This window comes from Sinocyclocheilus rhinocerous, unplaced genomic scaffold (assembly GCF_001515625.1).
Source record: "Sinocyclocheilus rhinocerous isolate Xijiao unplaced genomic scaffold, SAMN03320098_v1.1 scaffold776, whole genome shotgun sequence".
NCBI classification, from domain to species: domain Eukaryota; kingdom Metazoa; phylum Chordata; class Actinopteri; order Cypriniformes; family Cyprinidae; genus Sinocyclocheilus; species Sinocyclocheilus rhinocerous.
The window spans coordinates 443,677-453,280 of record NW_015647486.1 but is presented as its reverse complement, the minus strand read 5'-3'; positions in this window follow the sequence as shown (position 1 = coordinate 453,280).

Here is a 9,604-nt window from a genome sequence, read left to right as displayed (position 1 = left end):
GGATTTTTTTAACATTTTATCTTTGATAATTAACCAGATACAGTCACATATGCTGCTGATAGAGCCGTTTGAAGATGATTCCTTAAAGGACATTCAGTGACTTAATTCAGCGCATGTTTTTCTTTAGGAAGAAATGTGCAATGTGTCGAGAGAGAAAAGCGTTGGTGCTGGTTTCTCCCCCTCCCTCCGTTTGCTTCTTCTCAAGGTGACACTTCCATCTGCCCCTTCCCTCTCTTTTCCAATCTTTTCTTTAAATGCCCCTCTAGAGCCGATGTCACAGCTTTTTCACGGTCTTGCTGAAGGATATGCTTTACTCTCTAATCTATATTCCACTCATGCCTGGATTACCATTCTCTTTAGAGTCAGTGTCCATTACAGACCCGATGATATTTCATTGCAACTGAGAAGGAAGGTAGAGCGAAAGAGGAGAGAGAGACTATTTGCATGAAGCACACATTGTGTTCCTTTCTTTATAGTAAATGGTGAAGAAATGGACAGGGAGGACTCTCATGTCCATAAATACATGAGCAAAATACTCGCTACTCTTATTCACATTCACTGGTCACTTCATCTCAGCCTTTTTAAGTATTTTCATATTTTATTGTTTTGATCATTTAAATAACCTCCAGATTTGTAGCAGACTTGTACTTTTCTGCAGAAAAAAGAGTTTAGGGTTTCTTTTTTAAACGGTTTTATCGACTACCAGGTGAAAATGCAAATTATTTGTATATTATCTTAAAGCTTCTGCTAAAAAAAAAAGTAATCCATAACAACGGCACACGCACACGGCAATATGGCTGCCCGAGCAAGCAGAGAGTCCCATAAATGTAAGTATTTTTTTTTGCATATATAGCTTAAGGATTTTAATAACATAATAATTTGTTTTATGTTGCATTCAATCTTGTGTTCATATGTACGGTTATGTTCTCCGAAAAAATGTTTGCAAAAAATCGCAATAATAAATGTTATTGACTGCGCGATAGTTCCACAACATATTTTATTGATACCCGCTGATTTGACAACATAAGTACTAGCCCGGTGGCAGGTAACTTATCTTTTACCGCACGTCTGATCAGTGCATTGTTTTTACGTCCATGAATACGTTAATATGATGTTAACAAACAGTGCTTTCAGTTTTCGTGCTTATTGCAACATTATCCATCAGCATTGTATGTTCTGTATCAACCAGGGACGCCTGAGGAAACCCGAAGGCTCATACGTTTTCGTGCTGAAAACGAGCAGCGTTTCCTGAAATCCAAATACAATGCTAAACAACTTTGGGAGTGAGTAATCTGTTAAACGTTGTGCTTGTGCCTGATTACTGTGAGATATGTGCACTTCAGTACTGTTCATTTTGGTTAAATGTTACAGGACACTAATAAAAGAATTGGGTTTGGAGGGAAAAGTGACTGGCCAACAAGCATCAAAAAAGTGGGAGAATTTAAAGAAAAAATATAAGGTAAGCAGTGTGGTGCTATGAAAACCTTTAACAATCTAGACAGTCATTTCAGTACATGTTTTGTATTATCCTTGTAAAATGCACATTTTGAGAAGAAGTAATTTCTTCTAATATTTGTCACTTTCATAGTCTACATTTTACAGTAATAATTCTATTATATTATTATTAATATTCTGCTTGTGTCTTCTGTCAGGACCTAAAAACTCCAAAAACCGGTTCTGGAACAGATGCTGGAGAGGTAACAGCTTCTACGTGGCAGTATTTTGAAGAAATGCACGAGGTGTTGGGTTCCAGGCCTTCTGTGGACCCTCCTGTGGTGGTTGCATCATTCACTGATGAGGAACCCATAACAATCCTCATGGTAATGTTTTAAATACACTGCATAGCATATAATCCTGCTATGTTAATGTACATGTTTTTGAGAAGAACTGTAGTGACATATATGACTCATTACCCATTTCTGGACTGTACATGTGTATATCGTCTTGTTCTCCTAGGACACTGTTGAACCCAGTGGAAGTACTGCTTCCAGCACCATAGGAGCCGTCTCATCTTTGCAAAATACATCGGAAGAGACAGCCTCTTCTAGTGCAGCATCCACCATGGTGATAGCAAGCCCCCCCAACTCCATCACCAAAGAAAAAAAAGAGGAAAAGTAATCCCGTTTTGGATTTTTTAGTGGAAGAGTCCCAAAAGGAGCAGAATCGCCATGAAGAGAGCGAGGCCAAGACTGAGAGGTTTTTCAATCTCTGGAGCCTTCTCATCTCTGCAAACTACATCGGAAGAGACAGCCTCTTCTAGTGCAGCATCCACCATGGTGATAGCAAGCCCCCCAACTCCATCACCAAAGAAAAAAAAGAGGAAAAGTAATCCCGTTTTGGATTTTTTAGTGGAAGAGTCCCAAAAGGAGCAGAATCGCCATGAAGAGAGCGAGGCCAAGACTGAGAGGTTTTTCAATCTCTTCGAAAAAATGATAGACAAATTGTAGTTGTCTTTCATGTGTTTCAATTTTTCCAAATTCTTAAAGTTCATAGTTTTGAAATTTGCACTATTGTTAACAAGTTTCCTTGCATAACTGTATAGGTGTGTTTACAATTTTTTTATACTTTTAACTACATTTTTTATATGATGTTTTGTTTTTTATGATTATTTACCAAGTTTTTATATATTCGAGTGCAATATTTTTGTTTGATGTGACTGGATATTATCCTACCTCCCTATACAGATGTTTATACATTTGAGGCAATAAAAAGCAATATTGCTGTTTATTAAAAGAAGGTGTTTCAATATCAGTTACATGGAAACTACATTTTACAGTAATAATTCTATTATATTATTATTAATATTCTGCTTGTGTCTTCTGTCAGGACCTAAAAACTCCAAAAACCGGTTCTGGAACAGATGCTGGAGAGGTAACAGCTTCTACGTGGCAGTATTTTGAAGAAATGCACGAGGTGTTGGGTTCCAGGCCTTCTGTGGACCCTCCTGTGGTGGTTGCATCATTCACTGATGAGGAACCCATAACAATCCTCATGGTAATGTTTTAAATACACTGCATAGCATATAATCCTGCTATGTTAATGTACATGTTTTTGAGAAGAACTGTAGTGACATATATGACTCATTACCCATTTCTGGACTGTACATGTGTATATCGTCTTGTTCTCCTAGGACACTGTTGAACCCAGTGGAAGTACTGCTTCCAGCACCATAGGAGCCGTCTCATCTTTGCAAAATACATCGGAAGAGACAGCCTCTTCTAGTGCAGCATCCACCATGGTGATAGCAAGCCCCCCCAACTCCATCACCAAAGAAAAAAAAGAGGAAAAGTAATCCCGTTTTGGATTTTTTAGTGGAAGAGTCCCAAAAGGAGCAGAATCGCCATGAAGAGAGCGAGGCCAAGACTGAGAGGTTTTTCAATCTCTTCGAAAAAATGATAGACAAATTGTAGTTGTCTTTCATGTGTTTCAATTTTTCCAAATTCTTAAAGTTCATAGTTTTGAAATTTGCACTATTGTTAACAAGTTTCCTTGCATAACTGTATAGGTGTGTTTACAATTTTTTTATACTTTTAACTACATTTTTTATATGATGTTTTGTTTTTTATGATTATTTACCAAGTTTTTATATATTCGAGTGCAATATTTTTGTTTGATGTGACTGGATATTATCCTACCTCCCTATACAGATGTTTATACATTTGAGGCAATAAAAAGCAATATTGCTGTTTATTAAAAGAAGGTGTTTCAATATCAGTAACATACATGGAAAAGACACAGAATACCATGCGATATGTATGAAAACACTTTATTGCAAACAACACACACAGATAGAAAAAGGTAGGAATAGCATCTCCAATAATTAACTAATATGAAAACAGTTTTAAAATCATGTTCACAGGGCTTGCACAATTCCTGAAACTAGGGCAGCCAGTCTATCCCTTGTAGCATTCCCAGAGGTTTCATTGGATGTCAGGCCTTCACGGGGAGGGTTGAAGTCAAAATTGTCCATTGAAATGTCGGCATCTGGCTCAAGCATATCTCCATTGTCCAAACATACATTGTGCAAAAAGACACAGGAAGCAATGATCTGGGGTGCAAATGTTGGTTTGACTTCCAGGGCTCTGAAAAGTGTAGACCTCCATCTCGTTTTCATCATGCCGAAAGCCCTTTCAATTATGCTACGGGCCCTTGAGTGGTAGTAATTGAAACGGCCCTGGACTTCTCCATTCACTGGCTCTTTATAGGGTGTGATCAAGCAGACTGGGGTGTCTAAACAGGGATAGCCTCCATCACCCAGAATAATGTACCCTGAAGGGGGATATCGTTGTGCCCTATAAAATGAACTGTTTTTCAATATTCGTGTGTCGTGAACTGACCCCGGATAGCCAACAAAAATGTCCAGGAAACGTCCACTGGAGTCACATATTGCTTGCATGTTAATGGAACAAAAGCCCTTGTAGTTCAAATAGTCAATTTGGTGCCGTTTTGGGGGTTTGATCCTTATGTGGGTGCCATCTATTGCTCCAACAATGTTTTTAAAGGCAGGGGTTCTTGACAGTTGGACGAATCCTTGCCCCACTGCCTGTAGTTCCTCTGCTTGTGGGAAGGAGATGGCTTTGTTCAGGTTTACCCATATATTCTGTGCCACTCTGTGGATTACGCGGTGGACTGTAGCTTTCGGCACATTGAAAACACTGGACACTACCCGATATGACTAGACAAATTGTAGTTGTCTTTCATGTGTTTCAATTTTTCAAAATTCTTAAAGTTCATAGTTTTGAAATTTGCACTATTGTTAACAAGTTTCCTTGCATAACTGTTTAGGTGTATAGTCCATGAGCGAGCCAGTAAACGTAGATTAGAGTTTCCAACTGATGACCCCAGCCATGGTCCTGTTCTCTTTGTAAGAGCCTTTGCAAAGCATTCAATGCTCTTCTGCTCAGGCGGAAATCCTGCTTCAGCTCTAACTCCACGTCAAGCCACAACTGTAAGATGGGCACATTACGATTTAACATGCAGTATGTTACTGGACTGCCAGCCTGGGAAAAAATAAGTTCACATCATTATTCTGAATAGTACAAACTTTTACTACATCTGGGGGCATGTCCTCTCCCCCAAAACAAAACTCACAACCTTTAAGAAAATTGACAATGGTTTTATTATAGCCTAGTAAAAACTTTTTTTTTTTTAACGTATTGATTACCATTTGTATTACCACACAAACACCATACTTTAACTATCGTTTAGTAGAGTCCTCTCCCCCAAAACAAAACTCACAACCTTTAAGAAAATTGACTATGGTTTTATTATAGCCTAGTAAAAACTTTTTTTTTTTTTACGTATTGATTACCATTTGTATTACCACACAAACACCATACTTTAACTATCGTTTAGTAGAAAAAACATTGGTTTTAATGTTTAACATGGCATAACTACAATAACCATGTTTTTCTGAATTTATTCGTTGTAAAACCATGGCAAATTTTTATAAGGGAAGCTATGGTGCAAACAATAGACGACCGCGTAACTTCAAAGTGTCATTCAGTCGGATAAAACATGTAAACATTTCACACTGTAAACGCATATATGGATACAAACATAGGTCGGTTAAAACAGGTTTATACAACACCACAAAATACAAGTCCACTAAAGTTTTATATATTCCAGCATTTAACGTTACGTTGAATACAACAACACGTTTTTGCAGCCATCATACATACCATAAACTGATCCTCCAGCAAACATAGGCGTCGAACACATCGTTGTCTCCTTTGTCTTCTGCGAAGAAGTCTTTGACGTAGGAGTTAGTGACGACGTATGATGACGTGTAACGGTGTAGTAGTGGTGTCCCATTTCTTAGGGGAATATTTTCAGCCCTACCCCTTGACACTCTGTTTCAAGGGGCAAGGGGAAGGGGTAGGGGGTATAAAATAGAATTGGGATTGGGCCTTAATGTTGTACCAGATACACTTTTTAGAAACTCTCCTGTATTAAAAGGATGCGTCACCCTATAGCGCCATTTTGGAGAGTATCACATACGTAAACAACGGCGGATATGTTGTTTTCGTTCAGATCATAGCGCACACAACGTAAACAGCGTAACCGCGTACGGTGCTGCTGACACAGAACAGCATACGTTGTTTAAGTATGTGATACTCTCCAAAATGGCGCTATAGGGTGAAGCAGAGTCCTCGAATTGTTGAATAAAATCGTTATTTTTGTTTTCTTTGCACACAAAAAGTATTCTCGATGCGTAAGTCCTACGTCATCCCCCGGAACGGCTTGCACGTATGACAGTCAGCAGATCTGATTGGTTAATTGGAATGTTGTTCCAGGATCAACAAGGATGTTGATCCAGGAACATGTTGTACTTGGTGAAATCACGGTCACCCACCATAATGTAATTTTAGCGCCAGTTTGCTCTCCTGTCCATTACTGCAGTAGTTTCCAGGGAGCTCTTTTTTTTTTACTCAGTAATTAATGTCTTATAAAATGTAGCGAAGTACAATACTTCAAACAAAATATACTTAAGTAAAAGTAAAATTACAGATTTTAAAAAATACTTTAAAAAGTAGAAGTACACAAAAAAGCTACTTACAGTAACGCGAGTAAATGTAATTTGTTACTTTCCACCTCTGCATTTATGTGTTTAGGTTTATAATAAATGTTGTAAAATAACTGCCTTATGACACTAACTGAACACTGGTGTCGCAAAAATAACTGACTTTCTCTCGTCAATGTCAAAATGACAGAGATGGCCAATCAAATTTATCAAGGCAGGCATTACCTGCTTAAAGGGGTGTACAAAGTACTCAACTTATACTTAAAGTAGAGAATTTGATATTTGACCAAAAACATAGGCCTACTAATAAAACTAGTAAAGTGAGAGAGACAGAAAATATTTCTAAACCGTTTGAGCAAACAGGAATAACATGCCATATGAATAAAGTACTGAACTGAAAAGATCTCCAGTGTGTGTTATGCAAAATGCCCATGACCATTTCATGGACCACATCCACATCCCTGACCTTGGCCGCTTCCCTGATCGCCACTTCCCTGACCTTGGCCACTCCCCTGACCACCACTTCCCTGACCTTGGCCACTTTCCTGACCACCACTTCCCTGACCTTGGCCACTCCCCTGACCACCACTTCCCTGACTATTGCCACTCGCCTGACCACCACTCCCCTGACAACTTCCCTGACCTTGGCCACTCCCCTGACCACCACCACAAATAAATTGATTTTATTTGTTATAGTATAGTATGGATTTTAATAGTTATCCAACATAGTTCAACGATTTGGTGTTTCCCGAAACCATAGTTCAAAAGAACATTCGCAAACAGCGTCGCAAATTTATGTGGTAGGAACTACAGCCCTCGACCTGTGGTTAGAAGCATAGTTTCTTGTTCATAGAAGCATAGGGATATGCGACCGAGTTCGGGAAACATTCGTGACTGGCTAGTTAGTTTCCACAACAATGCATCATGCTATGGTGGTTAATCAGTGAGTTACGTCGTTGTACGGGAAACGCACCCCTGGGCTGCATTTCTCAAAAGCATTGTAAGCCTAAGTAGATCGTAAAAACGATTGTACGACTGATCTTGAAAAACAGCCCTAAATTGTTGAACTAATGTGGTTCAAACGACGGATATGCGACCGAGTTCGGGAAACATTCGTGACTGGCTAGTTAGTTTCCACAACAATGCATCATGCTATGGTGGTTAATCAGTGAGTTACGTCGTTGTACGGGAAACGCACCCCTGGGCTGCATTTCTCAAAAGCATTGTAAGCCTAAGTAGATCGTAAAAACGATTGTACGACTGATCTTAATATTACGGTCTGTTTCCCAAAAGCATCGTAACTTAAGTAGCACTTGAAAATCATCTCAGATCTACGAGTGCTCTGGAGTAACCGTAAAGCCCAAAGTGCATCATAAGAAGACAGAGTTATGAGGTGACCTAGAAGAAATATAGAGCTAAGTATCATCAGCATAACAGTGAAAGCTAACACTATGTTTCCTGATGACATCTCCCAAGGGTAACATGTAAAGCGTGAAAAGTAATGGTCCTAGTACTAAGCCTTGTGGTACTCCATATTGCACTTGTGATCGATTTGATACCTCTTCATTCACTGCTACGAATTTGTGGTCAGATAAGTACGATTTGAACCATGCCAATGCACTTCCACTAATGCCAACAAACTTTTCTAGTCTATTGAAAAGAATGTTGTGGTCGATAGTGTCAAATGAAGCGCTAAGATCCAGTAGCTCGAATAAATAGATACAACCACGATCAGATGATAAGAGCAGGTTATTTGTAACTCTCAGTACTATGATAGAGTCTAAATCCTGATTGGAAATCCTCACAGATACCATTTTCAGTGGTTCAACCGTAATTTTACGAAGCTGCGAGAATAATTTTTGTGTGCAAAGAAAACAAAAATAATGACTTTATTCAACAAATCTTGTCCTCAATAATCTTCAAGAGCCTTAATAATGTTAATAAAAAAAAACAACAACAAAAAACCTGAAATTGTAAATTGAACATGAACATAAAAAAAATTAATCGAATAAATAGATACAACCACGATCAGATGATAAGAGCAGGTTATTTGTAACTCTCAGTACTATGATAGAGTCTAAATCCTGATTGGAAATCCTCACAGATACCATTTTCAGTGGTTCAACCGTAATTTTACGAAGCTGCGAGAATAATTTTTGTGTGCAAAGAAAACAAAAATAATGACTTTATTCAACAAATCTTGTCCTCAATAATCTTCAAGAGCCTTAATAATGTTAATAAAAAAAAACAACAACAAAAAACCTGAAATTGTAAATTGAACATGAACATAAAAAAAATTAACATTTGTGACCTGTGCTGGCAAAATGAGTCACAATGAGCAAATTTTCAAAGATATGTTTTTTTATTGTCCATTAAAAAAACCTTCAAAATGATGTATGATTTGTTGAAATGGGACGAAAAATGACTGAGCTACACCCGTTTGAAATCGATAGAGTCAGCAAAGTAAATTTAGAGAAAAACTGATTTAAAGTTTTCTGAAGGTTCCAAAGCAAAATCACCTAGCAACATTACATCTTTTCCCCCACTTATTTTCTTAATAATCATTACTAGATTAATAATCACAATATATTACATATCACAATAGCTATTTTTTATTTTATCTTTGTTGTTATAAATAAGAACCGATGCAAATAAAAATAACAAATATAAGAAAGAAACAAGTGTATAGTTTATTACTTTTTTCATTTTACATCTAAACATAAGCATTCAAGTAAGAAAAACAAATAGTAAAATGTAAAAATAACTTAAAGGGGTCATCGGATACAAAATTCACTTTTACATGTTGTTTGAACTGAAATGTGTCTTGGCAGTGTGTGTACACAACCACCCTATAATGATAAAAATCCACCCACTGTTTTTTTTATTGTTTTTTTTAATCCCAATAAATCCAAACCTCTTTCTCATATCAAGCTGTTCACAGATTCTTGGCAGAATGACGTAGTTCTGCACAGGCCCCTCCCACGATTGTTGATTGACAGTGGCGTCAGTCTTTGGTTTTATCACAGCTCCGCCCTGAGTGAGCTGTCATCGGTCCGGCATTGTTTCGACGCTGCAGTGGTT